Raw genomic sequence first — 19,867 nt, 5'->3', positions numbered from 1 at the left:
CCTTATCGCCTTCAAACGGCTGCGTGCGCGGGCCCGCCTCCTTATCCGCCAAGGCAAGAAGGAGTGCTGGGAGCGGTATGTGTCCACCATTGGCCTCCATGTCACTCCCTCGCAGGTCTGGGCCAAGATTCGACGCGTCTACGGCTATCGGACCCCTGCCAGCGTCCCTGCGCTCTCACTGAATGGAGCTGTTTGTACTGACTCCGACGTCATTGCAAATCGCTTAGCAGAGCATTTTGCTATGAGTTCCGCTTCTGCGAATTACCCCCAGGCCTTCCGCTCCATTAAAGAGCGGCTGGAACGTCGGAGCCTTTCGTTTCGCAGCAACCACCCGGAATCTTACAATGCTCCATTCAGTGAGTGGGAATTTCGCAGTGCCCTAGCTGCTTGCCCTGATACCGCTCCTGGGCCAGATGGCATCCACTGTCAGATGCTGAAACACCTTTCAGTGGACTGCCAGCGGCGCCTTCTCGATCTTTACAACCGTCTTTGGGTCGAGGGGGAGTTTCCGTCGCAATGGCGGGAAGGCATTGTCATCCCCGTTTTGAAACCTGGGAAGACCCCTCTGGAGGTGGACAGCTACCGTCCCATTAGCCTCACCAACGTTCTTTGTAAGTTGCTTGAACGGATGGTGAGCCGGCACTTGCATTGGGTACTGGAGTCTCGGGGCCTTCTGGTTCCGTCTCAGGGTGGGTTCCGTAAAGGCCGCTCCGCCACCGACAATCTGGTGAGTCTGGAGTCGGCCATCCGTACTGCTTTTGCCCGCCGTCAGCACCTGGTCGCTGTCTTTTTCGACATGCGGAAGGCGTACGATACGACATGGCGTCATCACATTCTTTCTACGCTTCATGGATGGGGTCTTCGGGGTCCTCTGCCGATTTTTATCCGCAATTTTCTGTCGTGTCGTACCTTCCGCGTGCAAGTCGCGGCCTCGTATAGTTCCTCCCACGTCCAGGAGAACGGTGTGCCACAGGGCTCTGTTTTAAGTGTCTGTCTGTTTTTAATAGCCATTAACGGTCTTGCTGCGGCCATGGGAAACTCTGTCTCCGCTTCCCTGTATGCTGACGACTTCTGCCTTTATTACAGCTCTCCCGGCATTGCAGCTGTTGAACGTCAGCTACAGGGCGCTATCCGTAGGGCGCAGTCTTGGGCTGTAGCGCATGGGTTTCAGTTTTCGGCAGCCAAGACCTGCGTTATGCATTTCTGCCGGCGACGTACTGTCCACCCGGAGCCGCAGCTTTCTCTTAACGGCGAACTTCTTTCGGTGGTGGAATCGCACAGGTTTTTGGGGGTGGTTTTCGATGCCCGGTTGACTTGGCTGCCTCATATCCGGCAGCTCAAACAGACGTGTTGGCGGCATCTCAATGCACTGCGATGTTTGAGCCACACCCGCTGGGGAGCCGACCGCTCTACCCTGTTACGGCTCTACCAGACGTTAATCCAGTCCCGTCTGGATTATGGGTGCCTGGCATATGGCTCAGCATCCCCATCTGCGTTGCGGGTGCTGGACCCAATTCTCCACAGCGGGATACGCCTTGCCACTGGTGCTTTCCGCACCAGCCCTGTGGACAGCTTACTCGTGGAGGCAGGTGTCCCTCCACTGCGGTTCCGACGCCAACGTTTGCTAGCCGCTTATGCTGCCCATGTTCTAAGCTCGCCCGGGCATCCTAACTATCGTCTCCTGTTCCTGCCGTCAGTCGTCCGTCTGCCGGAACGTCGGCCCCGGTCGGGTTGTCCGATCGCCATACGCGTCAAGGAGCTTCTCTGCGGGCTTGGGTTTTTCCCTGTTCCGCCTCCTTTCCAGGCGCCTCTGCGTACACCCCCGTGGTGTGTTCCTCGCCCTTGCCTTCGGCTCGACTTGGCACAGGGCTCGAAGGACTCGGTCCCTCCAGAGGCCTTCCGCCGCCGCTTTTATTCCATCCTGGCCACGTATCAGGGCTCTGGCATTGTTTACACTGACGGCTCGATGGTTGCTGGTCGAGTCGGTTATGCGCTCACTCTAGGGGAACATTCCGAACAACGTTCCTTGCCGGCTGGCTGCAGCGTTTACACTGCTGAGCTGGTCGCCATCTTTCGAGCCCTAGATTATATCCGCTCCTGCTCAGGTGAGTCCTTCGTCATCTGTAGCGATTCCCTGAGCAGTTTACGAGCACTTGACCAGTGTTTTCCTCGTTCCCGTCTGGTGATGGCTATCCAGGAGTCCCTGCATACTCTTGCGCGTTACGGCCGCTCTGCGGTCTTCGTGTGGACCCCAGGCCATGTTGGGATCCCCGGCAACGAGAATGTTGACCGGCTGGCGAAAGAGGCGACTAGTGCACCATCTCTGGACGTTGGCCTCCCGGAGACAGATTTGCGAGCGTTCCTACGCCGCAAAATTCTGGACCTTTGGGACACTGAATGGCGCGCCCTGCCTTCACGCAACAAACTTCGGGCCATCAAGGGGGCTACCGGTGTGTGGCGCTCCTCCTTGCGGGTCTCTCGCAAGGAGTCTGTTGTCCTCTGCCGGCTGCGCATTGGGCACACTCGGCTTACGCACGGCCACTTATTGCGCCGTGAGGACGCGCCTCTATGTCGCTGCGGCTCTGTTTTATCCGTGGTTCATGTTTTATTGGAGTGTCCGTTTTTAGCTGCGCTCAGGCAGTCGTTCGCACTGCCTGACTCGCTCCCTGCCCTTTTAACAGATGACTCGACTATGGCTGACTTAGTTTTACGTTTTATTCGGGCAGGGGGTTTTTATTCTTTAATCTGAGTGTTTCTGTTTTTCTCTTATTGTTTGGTGTTGATTCTGGCCTTTGGCCTCCGGTTTTAAACTGATTTTTTAATGTGTTTCTAGTGGTTGGCTTTTCCTTTTTTATTTCTCTGGTCGGCCAACCACCGTCACACTCTGTGTGCTTTTAGTTCGTTTTGTCTGGTCTTTGTCTCAGTTTCTCTTGTTACGTGTCGTCTGTGCTCTATTCTGTTACTCGTTTTTATTCTCTGTGGGTGTTCTTTGTCTTTGGAAAAAGGGACCGATGACCCTAGCAGTCTGGTCCCTTTAAATCCCCCAAACCAACCAACCAACCATCTTCCTCTGTTTGCACCGGTCCCTTGTCCATTCAATACTAGTCTACGGGTGTTTCGTTAATGCACCTGCACATCTGTCCCTCTTAAACTGTCTCAATACTATCCACCATTGTGGCATCTGTTTGGCCACTAGTGACTTTTACACTAGCTCATTTGAGAGTCTATATGCAGAAGCTGCTGAACTACCTCTGTCCTACTGCCATTCTCCTCAGCAGATATGCATTCCGTTTGTCTGCCATGCGTGGCCACCTATCCTATGCTCATTCTTCGAAAGTTCCTTTGATCGCCAGTATGGGGCGCATCCCTCTTCTGTTACCTCCTGGAGTTCGCTTTCGGCTCTTGTTCCAGCAGCTTAACTTCACGCTACCTGCAACTTTCCCGGTGGGTGACAATGCTTTACTATCTTGGCTTTTTGTGGCAGCCAGTGTTCACCATGGCCTTCAATAATTTTCTGAGGACACTATTCCAGCCTCACTCTATCACCTTCAGTTTCACTACCTTCGCTTGGAACTTTGCGATAGTACCTTTTTGTACACTCATGGCTCTTGGACTGACAGTGGTGTCAAGTGTGCGTTCATCATTGGCGACCCCATCTTTTGATATTGGTCCTCTGGCACACTGCTCATTATTTATAGCCGAGCTCTTCGCCCTGTCTGAGGCCACAGCGTACATCTGGTGACACACACTTTTCAATTGTTCTCTGCTCAGACTCACTCAGCACCATTCAGAGTTTATGTGCGCTGTACACTGCCCATCCATTAATTCAGTGGGTCCAGGAAAACTGTCACTTGCTCACTCTTGGTGGAGCCAATGTGATGTTTATGTGGGTTCCTGGTCATATCGGTCTGCCAGGAAACGAGGCTGCTGACTCTGCTACCAGGGCTGCAGTCCTTGTACCTTAGCCCACTAGTTCCTGTATTCCCTCCAATGATCTCTGTGTTGCTGTCTGTCAGAAGGTGGTGTCCCTTTGGCATTGCTATTGGTCCTCTCTTCATGGGAATGAGCTCCAGCTTATTAAGCCACTCCCAGTGGCTTGGATGTCCTCATCTCGGTCCTCCCGCCAGGTCGTGGTCATTTTAACTAGGTTGCTTATTGGGCACTCTTTTTAGTAATCGTCATTTGATAGGTGATGGTCCCCCACCGCTTTGTACACATTGCCCCCAAGTTTTAACTGTCCATCAGTTTCTAATAGAATGCCCATTTTTTAACTGTTTACGTTCCCACTTGGGTTTGCCGTCTGAGTTATCGCCTGTTTTATCAAATGACATGCGGACTGTCGACCATGTTTTACTTTTTATCCATCAAGGCAATATGGCGAAGGCCATTTAATTGTCAGTTTTGGACCTCCATTTCTGTATGATGTCTTCTGTAGCCCTTTCTCCACCTCCCTGCTTTTAGCTGTCTTCTCTTATGTCAAGTGGGACTGACATATAGTAATTTTTTAACTCCTCTGTTTCTTCATGTTCTGTAGTTTTGACTTGGGCACGTATGACCCCAGTTGTTTTTGCCCCTTCAAACAAAACAAAAACTCATACTTTACTGGCTTTTACTCTGTTTTTATTGCTGGTGAAACACAGATGTCTTCAGCCAGACTTTTTGGTTCAAGGATGGCTGCAGTTGTTTTGTACAACTGATAATTTTAATTAATGAAAGAAGCTCCTTCCCATTCCATTTTTTGTTCAAGTGAGAATTGTGATTTGTGAATTTATCACTTGTTAGTCATTCAATTTCATAGTTTATCCCTGCTTTTGTTCCATGATTGCAAACAGTTTGCTGTTTGCACTAAAGTATTGTTAACTGTTCTGATTTGTTTGTTCATATATTCTTTACCAAAATTTTTAGGAATTAGGCATAAAACTAATTTCTTGTGTTATGAAGATGAACACTAAGTAAGATATTATTGATGTTTTTAAGAATGTTGTCATATATGTTTTTAGTATCATTGATATAACAGTATCACTTGCAGTCAGGTCTTCTGTTAACCATATGAGAAATAGGGGCTTCTGCCTCAAACCAGAAACCACTGAGGCTAAAAGTGTTTATATTTTTTATTAAAAAAATTTGCGGAGGGGAGCATTGGCTTAATAATAGTTTGAATGCCATACTTTGATTAGATTTTTCACCAGTATGTTTCTGCAGCACCTGCCCTTACTTTTGCTCACAATTAGATCTTCCAGTTTCCGTACTGTATATCTTGATGTGCAACTGGGTTTTAAATGTTTAGACGCTTTGTAGTCCAGAACACTGTTGGTATTTTTAACCACAGTTTCATGTGTTGTTCTGTTTCTGCTGGTTTGCATGTATATAACATTGTCTTTAATTAATTTCCTTAAGTGATGTTTCATTACATTTATTCTGACTTTTATGTTGAATGTATTTAAATATAATGTACTGAAGATTTTTCTATGACTGTAATTTACAGAATTTTTGAAAATAATAAAGGGTGTAGTCTGTATTTTATACGATAGCTGTTCTTGCAATGTGTTCATTTGTACTAGTTTTGAAGCCTTTTTTCTCCTTAGTGTAAGACTGATTTTGGATTAATATTGCCACTCTATAAAATACTTTTTTTGTGCATTGATTTTTGACAGTTTTAGCTGGATTCTTACAAATTAGCATAGGCATTCACGTTTTGAAATCAGTACGTTAGCAGAGTACGAAGTTACGAACATACGTAATGAAAATATAATACATTAATTAACAGAACATGTCAGAAATCACCCATGTTTATGTGAATGTTGTCGGTCTGTTATCATAAAATGGCTGACTCAGAACAGATTTGTATGGATACTCTGTAGTAATTGTTTTGCCCTACTGGGTGTCGCACTTCTGTTCCAGATAGTGTTTGGAGTCAACTCAAATGTTTGATACCACTTATTGGCATTGACATAGTGATGTTTCTTCTGGAAAACCTGGAATTCTCAGGGAATTAAATTTTACCTGGAAAAAATTGGGGAAATCTCAGGGAATTTCAGGAGTTTCATAAGGTCTCAAGGAATGCAACATTTTAACCTAGCATTGAAACTGAATTTTATTGAGTTTTATAAATCAAAAATTTTAAAATATGTAATACTGCAAAGTGCATTAATTACATGAATATTATCACATATTAATTAATGATGCTTAAAAACTCCAGTTGAACTACTGCTTATGGCTGGCATATAGCTCAGCTGAGAGGAAAGAAGTCATTGTGGTATGCTGCCCCCCCCCCCCCCCTCCCCCTCTGCTCTCCATATTAATTTATCAGGAGCTTCTTTACTCTGTCTTTCCCTCCACACGCCTTTTTTAGGACATTTTTTCCCCAAGTTTGAGTAGCCATCCTGCATTGAGCCATGATGTCACTTGTTTACAATATTAAGCCAATAAGTATCCAGAGATTAAATATTGTCTATAGGCCCATGCCAGACAATACTTCAAATTGTACTATGTTTGCCAAATATTTGACAGTGTACGGTACCATTTGATGTGCTTCTCAAATTTAGAGTGAGTTTGTCAGAAGTTTTCACTGATGGGAATATCTGACAAGATGGTAGACATTTTTTATGTTGATACTTTGCTGGATATATTTGGCGAAAAATAGTTTTATTACAATTTATCTTACTGTATAATGAGTTTCCACAACTATGGAAACTGAAATTGTGGTTAAAAATAAATTAGCAGTGACAGTTACCAAAATGGTAGAGTTGTCACATCTTTCCCAGCATACATTACACAGGGGAAATTTGTAAAAGAATAAATATTCTACACGCAGCATACAAGGAGTAGTGCAATAAAATATAACATATGAGCGCTTCAGTTCTTCCACGGATGATGTAAGCTATATGCCCCTGGATGATGTAAGCTATATGCCCTCACAGTCATAATATTTTTATGAATTGTTATTAGGGGCAGAGGAGAATAAATTTTCACTGAGGGTAGTTTGTCACTCAGAGGACAAAATTAGCTCTTAAACAAGATATTAAATGTTTCACTGTCCATTCACAGGAAGCTGATGTAATAATCAGATTTTCTGTGTAACATTCTCTTTAACAGGTTGTAATGTATATATTTTTCTCTCATTCTAAATCATTTCCAGGATCAGATCCTTGTTTTGTTTCTTCTTCTTCTTCTTCTTCTTCTTCTTGTTGAATACTCACAGTTCCAAAGTCAATTTTAGAAATGCTTTAAGTGTATTTTTAGCCTTTCTTACTAGAATCAAAATATAGCATGCATGAATACTGTTTACTTCAAAAGTGAGTTTAAATTGACATACTTTGTTGGTATGTGTACACTGTATGTGCTTGGCAAAAAAGCTCAGTCATTTACAAGGGTGTAGTGCTAGTCTTAGTAACTGGAGAACACTAAGATTGGAATTCATGTGAACTGCGAATTGTAAGTGCAATTGAATTTTATATTGAATAGTAGCTCAACAATTTTATTTTTTGAAATGAAATTTTTGTTCACCGTAGTAATTACATTTGGTGATCAGATGTTCTGTTGTCTTAGTTCTATTTATTGTATCCCTTCTTTTATTTCTAGGTAAATTCTCTTGCTTTTAATAAGGTATATGGTCTATGGTATAAGGATTGTTTGGTTTAGTTTACTTGTAATCTTGCTGTGTTATTTTTTGCAACAGAGATTCAAAATTAATCTTCAGTAGTTCAGTTTTATGGGCTGAGATAGGGTGTGTTGTATAAACTACTAAATTTTTGCAACTGTTTGATGTTCTTAAGGGATACTGTAAATATCACATGTATGAGAATAATAAGAGATTTACGAAGAGGCTATGTCGTCACTCTTCCAATGGCTACATATGGTAGTGTTGCCAGGATAATTTGCAGCAGTCTGTCAGATGCCGAACATGGTTTGACAGCTTGAGACTGTCTTTGTTATAGTTATGCTGACATACTAGTTTTGTTAACAGCTCTCATTCAAATACACCATGCAAGAAACTGATGGTTCTGAAAGTAGGGTAATTGATTTTTTTTTTTTTTTTTTTTTTTTTTTTTTTTTTTAAAGGATGTGGGCGAATCTATTAAGTAGAGGTGATCATCAGGAGGGCTAAGGCTGATAATGGAAGTAGATAAGTCATGCTTTGGTAAGAGGAAGAGTGGTGGAGGCCGTAAAAGATGTTGGTTTTGGGTTTTTAGAGCCGTTGTTTCTGACGGGGATTCTGATGTTCATTGGGTGGTTCTTGCAGCAAGCATATTCTGAAGTCATTAACAGTGGAAAAGGCTGTGTAACAGAGGGGTGTACTATTATGTTAGATGGGTTTGCTTTATATAAGGAGTTGGGCAACAGGTGAAATAATCCCCTTTTTGTGAGCCACAATAAAGAATTTAAAGACTGAGACTGGGACCTTTGCTAATACTATTGTGGGATTTGGGGGGAGGGGGCGTCATCAAATTTGTTGTGGTGGTGATAGGTGCTATTCTGCCTTACAAGCTCATCTTGGTGGGTATTGCTGGTGGTAAAAGTGTACTGCAGATACGTATTTTTCAGGTATTTGTGTAGTTAATGGACAAGTTGTACAGGCTCTGGCTTGTGAGTTAAATAGGAGTGGGTGGCATGTTTTTTGTTGTTTGTTTCTATTTGGTAGGATGGGGTATGGGTTAAGTTGGGTGGTAGTGTGTTTTTGTGTTTGTTTTTTAAATGGAAAGGGGGAGGTTTGGAATGAGTTTCTTTCATGTATTGCATAGTTTTCTGTTGACTATGGTGTGTGTTCTTATTGTTTCTGTGTTTTTAAATTGGTTGGTGAATTTTGTTATTTTATTATTGTTCACACCATTTTTTCATTATGTTTTGTGCTATCTGTGTTTGAGTTGGACCTCTGATGAGGAATTTGGTGTCTGGTAAGTTTGATTCTTGGTTTTGTTGAAGTTGTTTTTGTTGTGAGAGTTTAGGCCTCTCTGTACCAGTATTTAAAGTTGAATTATATAGGTCAACTGGCGTTGTCAATACTGCCTGTTGCCAGTTTCCATTGTTTTTCGCTATGTGTGTCAGTCTTGACTTTTGATTTTGTTTGTAGTGCGGTCTGTTTCACGGTTTTAAGTTGAGCAGTGTAGCTCATCGAATGTTGGTAGCGGTTATAGTTTATTATCTCTCATTGCACAGTTTCTGCATTTTTGAAATTATTGTTTTATCACGTTTCTGTTGTTGCATTTTGTTTGTCTCTGGTATTGTGATTTTGCGGATATTATGTCAGGTCTCAATTTGTCTTAGCACAGAACCCTATTTTCCTGTGATAGTTTCATTAGCTTCAGTGATTATTATGAAGAACTTGTACCATTCTATATTTGTTTATATTTGTGCACTATGGAAAGGTTTAAGGTTACTGTTGCCATTTTGAAATAGTGTTTGTGTTGCATCTTGGGGCTTGATATGACATCATTGGGCAAAGTCGATGTATGGTATCAAACCCTCTAGTTTATCTGTGTTCCCCTGGAGTAAAGTAAATATATTACTCGGGTGTATGTTGTTAGTAAGTGTACATCAGTATACAGTATTTTGGCTATGTATATCTGCCAAATCCTTGTAGCCTTTTATACACAGTCAAACATGTTAGTGCTGCCTATGTCTCTTCCATAAACTAAAAGTAAAAATTCAAACACCATTCAGTACTGTTAAAAATGTAATTTCTGTATATCCCGCTTAAATTGAAATTAGTCTGTTTTGCGGTCCTTCCTGAACAGCAGTAAGTATTTACCTTGCAGTAAATAGGTGTTCTGTTAAATGTTCAGTTCAGACCATGTGCTGCTGCACAAGATTTGGCCTGACAGAACAGTATTAACACTAGGATGTCATGTGTAGTTAGGAGTGTTTTTTTGATAATATGTTTATGGTTGGGATAATTATTGAATTGTTACAGATAAAACTGTGGAAATTGTAACTTCACTGAGGAATTTGGGTGATGGGAGACACTCCATCCATACTGAATAAGCAGAGAAAGTAAAGGGGCATTACTCGGCATGACTCAGCAGGCCCTCTGTCATCAGGGATTTTGCCATAAGTGGCAGTCAGCATCTAACAGTGAAGTGTTGACTGTGTGTGCTGATTCTGATCATACAGAGTGTAAGAATTAACTTGATTTGTCCTCAATTCAAATCATGGTCGATAGTACTACTAGGGAAATGTGCCACATAAAAATGAGTACGTCTTATGGCAGTGTGAAAATCTGACAGTTGTTAATAAAGAAAATAAATATTTGTTTATTTTTCTTCCTACTTTTATCATAACAAGCTTTCCCTGATATATTTGAAATATTCAGTTCATTATTTCAGTATCAAATGGACTAAGTGACTTTGCTTCTGTTCATAATTAAAGTATAAGTATATCCTGAAGTTGGTATAAAAGTGAATTTGTAAACACTATAGAAGTGAGCTGCTAAATTTGTTATCTGTGGGTTTTATCAACAGGTGAGTAGTACGGAGATGCTTCGTGAAGTCGAGTGTGAATCCTTGGAGGGATGACAATATCCTTTTCATGGAACACTGTTGAGAAAATTTAGAGAACCAGCGTTTGAAGCTGACTGCAAACTACTCTTCTGCTGCAAATGATAAATGATACATGTTGTGTAAAGATCACAAAGGTAAGAGGAGTTGGGGCTCATGTAGAGGTATGTAGACAGCTATTTTCCCCTCTCACTGTTTGCTATTGGAAAATGAAAGGAGATGAGGTGTGGTACAAGGTACCCCTGCTGTGCACCTATGGTGGCTTGCAAAGCATGTATGCAGATGTGCATTCAGTATTGGTAGTCATCAGTAGATCTATTTGCTACTACAATCTTTACAATTGCATTTTTCCATATTTATTACTCAGTTGTAGCAAAAATGCAGTAAGAAAAAACTGTTGAATTAGAATTGTTTTTAAAGTTAAAATATTTCCTGAGATTTATCTTCTCTAATTTTCTAGATTTAACTAGTTCGTAGGGAATCTGAGCATGAGGTACAGACATTTGTAACACTATTCACAGACTGAAAGTACTACCAAAGGATGCCGATTTCATTACGAGGGATTGTCCTGTATCACTTGCTTCCTGCAATGAAATGTATATATCAGAGTCTTAATTCATTGAAAAGAAATTTCTGTTTGTTTAACTTTTTTTTCTGAAACAGTCACTTATTTTGTAACACACAAATTATTTATTTTAGAGACCCAAAAATCTGCTTGAAGGGAACAATAAGAAGTATTAGAAGGGAAAACTAAATACTGGAAGAACAGAATAGATAAAAATTATTGTATCTAATGTTTTTAGTGTAAAAATGCTGGTGAGTTACAAAATACAGAAAGGAAATGGTGCAAATCAATTGCATTCTAATTTTCTTTCGTCAGAACACATTTAAAATTGAATCACGATATTTTCTTGAATATGCTGGAGCCATGTTATAAATGACTCTGCATATACCCTGTATTATTTAAAATGTTTGTTGATAGTATGTAGTACCACTAAAAATAATAAATATCCAGAAATATATTTTATATCCACTAGAAGTAACCCTGACAGTTATTTATACACAAACCCATGACAGTGTCAAACTGTTAAAACTTATGGTGTAGTTATAATTAGTTGACTCAGAAAACTGATAAATTTGATTATAAAGCACACTGCTAAGCAAGCTGTTATGTAAAAGATGCAATGTCTGAACAAGATATATCTGTATATGCAAGAAAGTGTTTCGCTCAGCTAAATAAACTTAAACATTACAACTGTAAAAGACCTGGCTGCAGTATCTTTTGATCCTAACACATTTTTTAGTCTGTGTGGGAATGGTGGCTTACATTTAAATATGTTAGGCTTGATGAGTCTTGAACTGTCTGTAGACAATTGTAAATTAATAAAGTGGAAGAAAAATTGAGGCTGATTGACCAAATGCGCCAACTGAATATAAAAGAAGTATAATTTAAACATGTACCTGCAAATTACACAGAGGGGGAAAAAATCTCAATGCATTGGGATATAAATGTAAACTCCAGAATTTCCAGATAATGTCATTGCTTTCTTCTTCAGCACAAATACTAGCTTGTTGCAGCTATCCATGAGTCAGTCGTGTGCAAGCCTCTCCATTTTGACATAACTGCTGTGACCTACGTCAGTTTGAATCTGCTTATTATAGTCAATCTTTGGCATACCTCTACAAATTTATGCCCTCTACAAATTTTACAAAAGTGATATTCCTTGATGCTTCGAGATGTGTCCCACCGATTGACCCCTTCATTTAGTGAAATTACTCCATAAATTTCTTCACTTCCTAATTCAGTTCAGTATCACCTTCTTAGTTATTGATCTCTCCATATAATCTGGAGCACATTTTCATAATATAACATTTCAAAAGCTGTTTTCTTACTTAGTCCATAAACCAATGAACTTTCAGATTATGCGACCATTTATTTTATGTGCCTAAACGAATATGGGCATGATGAGACTGAATATCCATTTGGTTATGGTTGTAGGCTGATCTGTAGCATAGGCCAATGGCTGGGTTATGTTGGAAGATGATAATTTGATTTGTGTGTGTATATGTACTCACAATCGCACACAGAACTCCACTGACAAACATTCAGAAGTTGTTCAGGGATGCTTTCTGAATATTGTGGTGTAAGGAACCTGTGGTCCCTGGCAGCTCATTGTAGAATATCACAGCTCGTTTGGTTTCTTATCCCAGTTATCTGTATTGCACTGACCATACCTGGACAGCAGTAAAAATGTCAACAATATGTGCTGTGTCCTGCCTGTAAACAAACTTTTTCCCTTCACTCACGGTACTTGCTGTTGACAACAGTAATGCCTAGTTTGTCTCACCCTCGAGCTTGTATTCAGTACTGCTTGGTTCTGCCTTGGGTTTCCTTTTCTGGCAGTGTTAATTGTGTGCTAACAGTGATTCACAGCATTAGGAATGGTTTACTGGTGAAGAGCTAGCTAGTATGCACCTTGTGTATGGCTTAACTGAATGCTACATGGCATTGTGCTGAGGTGTTCCCACAGCAGTGGCACCACACCTACTTTTACATATGCCTTGTGGCTGTTTCATTACTCTGTATCTTGTGTTGTTTTGTACATTTTGGTTATTGCATATTACAAATTTCTTAAGTCAGGCATGCTGTTCCAAATAAATTAGTGTGATTGCAGTAACAAACTGAATAAGTCATAACTACATTATTACTCTGTAATCAGCTGCCAGAGACCATGTGTCCTTTATATAAATATAAATGGAGGATATCTCTGAACAACATGTGAAAGTTTGTTTGTACTGCATTAATGGCAATTCACATACAAGTTTTTCTATCTTGATAATATAATCACTAATGTTCAGAAAAGTCAGTATGAACTGGGGTTGTTCAATACATATTTTTTTGTCAAACCATAAAGGACACTAGAATGTGTTGCTGGACCAAACCAACAGCAATTGGCGTGTTAGGTCGTCAAAATTTGGGCTGATTGAAGGGCCCAATGTTACAAACATTCTCAGTTCGGGAGATATCTGCTGACCTCACTGGTCAGGGTAGCGTTTGGCAAGCATGAGAAAGCAGTAGATACTCGTGCTGTGTGTGGGCAGGCATTATCTTGGTGAAATGTAAGCCCAGGATGGTTTACCTTGAATGGCAACAAAACAGGGCATAGAACATCATTGCTGTACCAATGTGATGTAAGAATGCTGTGTATGACAACCAAAGGGGTCTTGATAAGAAAAGAAATGGCTATCCAGACCATCACTCCTGGTTGTTGGGCTGTGTATTTTACAGTACATTATTGCTGGTTTCAGCTACTGCCACTTTCAGATGCGTAAAAAATAAAAATAAAAAATAAAAAATAAAAAGCAGTGGTGTAACCAGCTATGTTCAGTTAGCTGAAGCAAAATCATAGTGGTAATACATAAGAAAAATAAAAAGCATTTACACAATTAACAGCCATGTATACCATAAAATGTTCTGATGTAGGTATCAGTTCAAAATCTATACTTTGTGGATACACAGTAAGTACTGGTGATGGCCTGTATGCATCTGGTATTTATATGAGGCCAGCAGAGAGCACTATAGCTAGGGTACATGAGTAACCAGTATCCTAAATTTAATAATTAAAATGCAGTATGCATGGCCATTAATTAAGTTACTTAACATGCCAAAATGAGTGTCCGATAATAAAACATACTGACATACAATATGTGGAATTATATCCATATTCAAAAAAATCCACATGAAAGGTGTAAAGAGTAATATTGGGAAGTTCTGAGCCTAGCAAAGTAAATATACTGAGTTGTGTAAAAGTCAGAATAAGAAATTTAAAAATAACATCACATCTATAAATGGAAGCCTTCCACCATGACAAAACAATTAAAAAATATGCACGAGCATAAGGTAATTAACAAAACAAGCTATTAATGAAAATCTCAACAGTCGATAAGACATCCAGAGTGGGATTTCAATACAAAGTTCTTGCTTTTCTGTGATGGAACTTGCTGAAGAAGGCACAATCTCTTTGCTACCATTGGCTGGTGGATGTGACTACACACCAAGCTGCCATGGCACGTGATGCTGCTCAGACTGATAAGTTTCCGAATACATTAAAATAAAGATTCAGGTTAAATTCATTCTATTCATTCCGCAGTAATTTCAGTTACCGTTTTCTGAGCACATAAATTTCCATTTCTTCAAGCAGGTTCAGTAATTGTCCCTTTGGGGTCTTATGCGACACCTCAGTACTATTCTCTGTTTCCTGTCACATGGTTTTTCCTTATAAAAATGTGTACCGACTGTGCTCTTCTACGTATGGTCTCTAAAATGAGTCTTGAAATTCCTTCCCATCTGACCAATATATAACTTGTTTCAGTCTCCCAGATTCTAAAAGTTATTGCCAATGCCAACTTTGTGGCATAGCCTAGAACCAATTGTACTATTTGTTTGGAATTCAATTTTTATTTTCATTTTACTGAAAGCCTGCACAGTTGTGTAGGAAAATGCACCACTGTATGACATTGCAACAAACTTCTTGCCTTCTGGATTTATTGCCTCAGCCTTGTCACATATTTTTAACTTTAGTTTATTGTAAATATTCATTACATAAAGGTCCTTATACCCGTTTGCACTGGCTACTTGTTTAATCACATTTAATTCTTCCACTTTGTCTATAGGGGTGAGCAGTAGTTTTAGCATTGAGTTTATCACGGCCCTCAAGTATGCTCATCTATGCTTCTTAGTCTGATTGGAGTTTGCATTTATAATCATGTCAGTAGCAGTCATCTTCCTAAATGTGCTAATTTTATGGGTCCCATCTCTTAGTTAACCTAAGGTCAAAAAACTTATTCATCGTCCTCCTTCCAGTTCCACTGTGAACTTAATTTTTTCATGCATGCTACTGTACAAAGGTGATGAAAATGAAATACATGAGATAGCCGAAAGAATGAGTGGGATGCACAAAAAAAAAAAGTTGACAGTGGAACTGGAAGGAGGATGACGTGTAAGATTTCACTAGTAAACAGCCATTTTGCAACTGGGATGTGATACATCAGCTAGTATTATTTTGGTATGTAGAATACAAATATACCTCTCAAAATGTTCTAGCATGTGCCATTTTTCAGTTTTTAAAGGCTTTTTAGTTTTCGTATTCAGTGTTTCGCTTTTTGCTGTTCTTCTATTTTGATGTTTGTTTTTGATTTGCAGAGGAGAGCTAGAAGATCTACAAATCATCAGTAAATGGTTGGTGTGATAATCCAGCAGTGGTGTGAAATAGATCCTCAGTGTGTGTTTCCTGTGAAAGATAGCGCAAACTTTTTGTGTTTAAGACTTACACTAAGAAAAAATGACAACTAGTAAATCTCACTGCTGTCCAAGCCACCCCGACAACTTTTGTTCTGTGTGTGGGAAATTCGCTCAAACAGCCCAAAGAAAACCAATCACTGATTTGGTTTAGATGGCATATAAATTATGATTGTCCTGTTGGTGATAAAGACAAAAATTTTGCACCTCATATTGCCTGCATAACCTATACAACAACCTTAACAAAATGATTAAAAGGGAAACGCCGAGCCATACCATTCGCTGTTCCAATGGTGTGGTGTGAGCCTAAAGTCCATTATTCAGACTGTTACTTCTGTATTACAAATATTTTTGGACATTCAAGCAAAACTAGATATAAAATAAAGTATCCAAATGTATCTTCAGTGCATTTGCCTGTGCCCCATGATGAGGGATTACCTGTTCCTGTCTGCAAGTTGAAAGCCACGGAACCAGACACCATACCAAGTGAATCAGCAAATGTTGAACATACAGAAGAGCACTGCCCTCAGTATCATGACACTTCGCCTCAGCTCGTTAATCAACAGGAATTGAACGATTTGGTTCGCAATCTACAACTTTCGAAACCGTAGGCTGAACACTTGGTCGAGACTGCAACAGCGGAACCTTCTAGCTCCAGGGACAAAAATTTCCTGTTTCAGATCAAGAGGTGCTTCCTCTGCTCAGTATTTCGATATGCAGAATTCAGTGTGTGTATGTAGAGATGTCAATGTTCTGATGATGCAGCTAGGTGTATAACATAATCCTCAGGAGTGGCGACTATTCATTGACTCCAGTAAAACCAGCTTGAAAGCAGTACTACTGCATAATGGCAATGCATTTCCATCAGTAACTTTGGCTTATGCAGCAGACATGAAAGAAACTTATGAAACCATGGCTTTGCTGCTAGAGGCAATCAAATACAAGGATCATGAATGGCAGCTTCGCTGTGCCCCCCAGGGGGTCTACAACTCTTTTGTGGATACGTGTGTAGCGAGCATTGGACCCCGAGCTAATGTGGCCTTCCTTCCTTTCTGGGCTGCATCCCTTTCCGCATCCTTCCCCATCCCCCATCTTCGCCCCCCCCCCCCCCTCACCTCCGCCTCTTTCCTTCCCTTTCTCCCCCTCTGGAAGTATGTTTTGTGCCTACATCCGGAGACGGACGCTCGAAAATGTAACACATTCCTTGCTTTCTCTACTTGCAAGTCTTCGTCCTTCCTTTGTCCTTCTCTTTTCCTTACCTCTTCTCTTTGCCCTTTTCTCCACTGCGGCGTTTGAGACCCCTCTTCTTTTCTTTCCTTTCCCTTAGTTTTTTCCCTTTCTCTTTTTTCCTCCCTGTGCGTGTCTGAAGGCCGACCCACGCATTTCCATGCGTAGCCGGTGACGGGGTAACGCGTAATTCCCCACCTCGGGTAGACAGGTAGGACACGTGCGTACCCCCTGGTAATGGCCAGGCACAGGGAGGGGTGATTACCCGAGCTGATACCTTCCGAAAGTGCTGATTGGTCCCTCCATCCGTTACTCGGGAGGTGTGACCTAAGGTGTGAACAATCACATAAGGAGGGAGTGCCCTCAGAGAGGGCCTCCACAAGGAAGGAGCGCGCCATCGGAGACGCCGGTAATCATGGAGGATACTTTCGCAATGGTTTCCTCATCTTCTACTATGTCTGCTCACATGCGTAAGTTCAATGAGTCTCAGCCACAGACAGTCCTTCCATCGTTGCCACAGTTCCTTGTTGTTTCTCGGTCTGACGAAGGTCACGACTTCTCCACGGTCAACCCTTTCATTATTCAGAAAGGTGTCGACGCAATTTCAGGTCCGTTAAAGTCTTGTTCCAGATTACGAAATGGCACATTGTTGTTAGAAACAGTCAGCGTCTTCCAAGCACAAAAATTGCTGCGTACTTCACTGCTACACACCTTCCCTGTCCGGGTGGAAGCACACCACACTTTAAATTCCTCACGTGGGGTCGTTTATACACACTCCCTCGATGGATTGTCCGATGAGGTAATTCAACACTACCTGTCTGACCAGGGTGTAACGGCTGTTCATAGAGTCATGAAAAGGGTTGACACGAACATCATTCCAACCCGTACTTTCTTCTTGACATTTGAAGGGCTCGGGGAGATATAGTCATAAGCCACAACTTTCACGAAATTGAGTTATTCATGTTGCGGCATTCTTAACCATGTCTTCTTCACAATAAGTTGAAAAAGTTCCGTGTTACTGCAACAGATGGCAGGCTATGATGGAGTGCAGTTCTATGCTGTGCCATTTGGTGGTTGTTTCAGAAGATACACAGTCACAAGCCACGGCAAAATGGCGGGTGGGTCAGGAACGTCTGAAGCGTCTTCGGGTCTTCAACGCATATTTGACACAGACAGTAGTGGAAGTGAAGAGCTTTACCCTTTGCATCCTGACAGTGATGAATCTTGGCATCCATTGACCAGCAGTTCCAGCTCAGATGATGTTTCGATAAGGAAATAAAATGGTTTATTTCTGGTGATTAATTTCCTGTGGCTTGTGACTTTGTTTCTCTCAACATTGGCAACGCATTTCTCAGCCATCCTGTGTGTTAATGATGAAACTTGATGGGCACATTTATATTACTGCTTAATGGTGCAATAATGTAGTTTCAAAGGCAAAAGATGTGTAAAAAATATTTTCTTATTAATGTGATTTTAGCGAAATTTAATGTTTTGTGTGGCTTATGACTATATCTCACACACATTCTTAGACTATTTTGCTCTTCATATTATACTTTGAAATAAGTGGAATAAATGAAGAATCATCTGAAAAACCAAAGCCTTCACGGCAGAGAAAGCGAAATATTGATCAGTGGAAGAAAAATAAAGCAAAAGTCGACGAAATGCTGGTCAGCAGTATAAGTCTTTAAAAGCACACAAGACTGTTCAGGCTGCTACTATAGGAAGTCCCTGTACTTGTTCAATTAAATGTTTCACAAAACTGCTTGCAGAGGAAGAAAACATTTTTCATTCATTTTGGGACATAAGAAACTTTAATGCCCCGAATACTTACCTGATGAGCTGTATGAAAATGGAACCGAAAAAGCGGAGGTTTGTTCACTATTTAAATACAAATGGTTTAATATTTTGTACATTTATTTCATTTTGTTATATTTGTCATAATTTCTTTCAAAGCTATCCAAGAAAGACTTCCAAGAAAATATCATCCAGGGATGTTACATTTTCTTATAATGTGAGGGTATGCGGAATAGAAGTCATGATCTGCAAGGAAGCTTTCCTAAGGGTTCATGGCTTACAGATACATTCACGAAGAGTGAGGAATTTGCAACATCAAATGAAGCAGGGATTTGCAGTGCCGAAAGAAGATGGAAGAGGTTTGTATGTCACTCTGTGCTATAAGTTAGGGATGTACTCAAACTGAGTACTATACAAATATTTCTAGTAGGAAGAGGATATAAGCTCATCTTTTTTTTCTTTCAGGAAAACATGGAAACTACCCATATAAATTTCAAGACAAAGCTGTACAAAGTGTTAGAGAATTTCTCAACGCAATACCGAAATATATCAGTCATTACAGTAGGCAACAGAACCCCAATAAAATGTATTTGGATTGTGATCTCACAATTGCTTCCTTATTTCGAGATAAATACTCAGAATACTACAAGGAAAAGTAGGTTCCTGCAGTATCTGAAAGTAAATTCAGAGAAATTTTCGTATCTGAATTTAATGTAGGCTTCAAACTACCAAAAAGTGACACCTGTTCAAAATGTGATGGATTTCTAATTGCTATAAACAACCCAGAATTATGTGCAGAAGAAGTCACAGAAAAGAAACAACAATATGAACTGCATCTCAAAAAGGCTGACAGAGGACAAAATATGATTGCTTCTTTAACTGTTCTGGCTAAAGAAAATTCGAAAGAGCATCATACGATAGCAATGGACATGCAGCAAACATTCCCCACACCTAAACTAACAGCAGGTCCAGAATTTTACAAGAGGAAAATATGGACATACAACTATGGTATCCACGACTGTGGATCAAATAATGATTATATGTTTCTGTGGAG

At 40.7% G+C, this 19,867-nt stretch overlaps 2 long non-coding RNA genes across 5 annotated transcripts in view; both read left to right on the top strand.

The window, feature by feature from the left end:
- The window catches only part of LOC124619598, a 51,846-nt gene extending 35,655 nt beyond the window's left edge, over nt 1-16,191 (top strand). Inside the window, exons 2-5 of one of the 4 annotated variants that reach the window (XR_006980099.1) lie at nt 9,911-10,630; nt 10,954-11,089; nt 11,195-11,309; nt 15,697-16,191. This is a non-coding gene — a long non-coding RNA (uncharacterized LOC124619598). Of the gene's footprint in view, nt 1-9,910; nt 10,631-10,953; nt 11,090-11,194; nt 11,757-15,696 lie in introns of those variants that run through there. The other 3 variants (XR_006980098.1, XR_006980097.1, XR_006980096.1) reach the window with 3 other exon arrangements.
- Nucleotides 16,192-18,529: 2,338 nt separating this feature from the next.
- LOC124619761 lies at nt 18,530-19,480 on the top strand. The gene is made up of 3 exons (XR_006980120.1): nt 18,530-18,888; nt 18,973-19,172; nt 19,279-19,480. It is a non-coding gene; the product is annotated as an uncharacterized LOC124619761 (long non-coding RNA).
- The last annotated feature ends 387 nt before the right edge of the window (nt 19,481-19,867 follow it).

The sequence above is a fragment of the Schistocerca americana genome, chromosome 6 (assembly GCF_021461395.2).
Source record: "Schistocerca americana isolate TAMUIC-IGC-003095 chromosome 6, iqSchAmer2.1, whole genome shotgun sequence".
Taxonomy (NCBI): domain Eukaryota; kingdom Metazoa; phylum Arthropoda; class Insecta; order Orthoptera; family Acrididae; genus Schistocerca; species Schistocerca americana.
Note: the sequence above shows the minus strand (reverse complement) of the source record. Positions and strands in the feature narration are given on the sequence as shown.